A 951-nucleotide genomic window follows, 5' to 3' on the forward strand; every position below is an offset into this window, starting at 1 on the left:
TTTTGGTCCCATATAACTAAACTGAATTTGAATGCTGGGACTTGTCTGAGACAAAACCAACGGTCGTTTTCTTTGTGAAAAAAAAAGCGCTAAAAAAAAATCAGTTTTAATACAATTTCGCTGTTAGCTAAAATGCTACACGTCTATACTACTGAGTGAAGTCACGAATGCATGGTGTCTTCGTGCCCTCCGTCCTCTTCTGTTTATTCTCATAACTGGCGTCCAACGTTTTAGTTGTTTTTTTCTCCCCCAATGAATTAAATAGTTTTATAGGCAATTGGTTCACACCTGTCGTGTAGAAAATTAGAAGAACGCTGACTATAAGCTTCCATTTTTCTCCGTCCGACCGAGACGAGGCACACCAAATACAAGCAAGTAACGACAGGTAAGCACTCTATTGTGTTGTTTTATACCGAATATGTTCCGTAAAAATGTGATAAATGATGTGTGTCCAAATAGTTGGGTTGTTCTTTGTGTTAAAGTGCGTGAAAATACACCCGTGTTGTATGGTTAGCATGCGGGCTAGCTTCCCCAGACAATGGCATGGGAAACGAAAGATAATGCATTTTCCCAACGGGACAAATGTTTTTAGGTGTCAACATGGCAAATTTAATAACTCAGAAATGTTTTCCACGTTTTAACGGACCCAAAATGTTTCCACGTGTGAACGGGGCCCAAACATTTGTCAAAGTGCGTATTTAGTCCGGACCAAAATAGAACGGACATATTGAAATACAACCAGAAAATGTGCTAAATTAAATTTTAAGAATCAAAATATTGGAATATATCTTAATAATAATAACCTCAAAACATATTAATAACATGAAATAGACATTATACAACCCATTTGCTTTAATTAATTGTCTCTGAGGGCTAACAGTCAAATATCCTACTTGCAAAATGTTTATTAGAAATGACAGCAAACACAATAAAAACATGAAATACCCACAA

Source organism: Stigmatopora argus, chromosome 15 (assembly GCF_051989625.1).
Source record: "Stigmatopora argus isolate UIUO_Sarg chromosome 15, RoL_Sarg_1.0, whole genome shotgun sequence".
Classification (NCBI taxonomy): domain Eukaryota; kingdom Metazoa; phylum Chordata; class Actinopteri; order Syngnathiformes; family Syngnathidae; genus Stigmatopora; species Stigmatopora argus.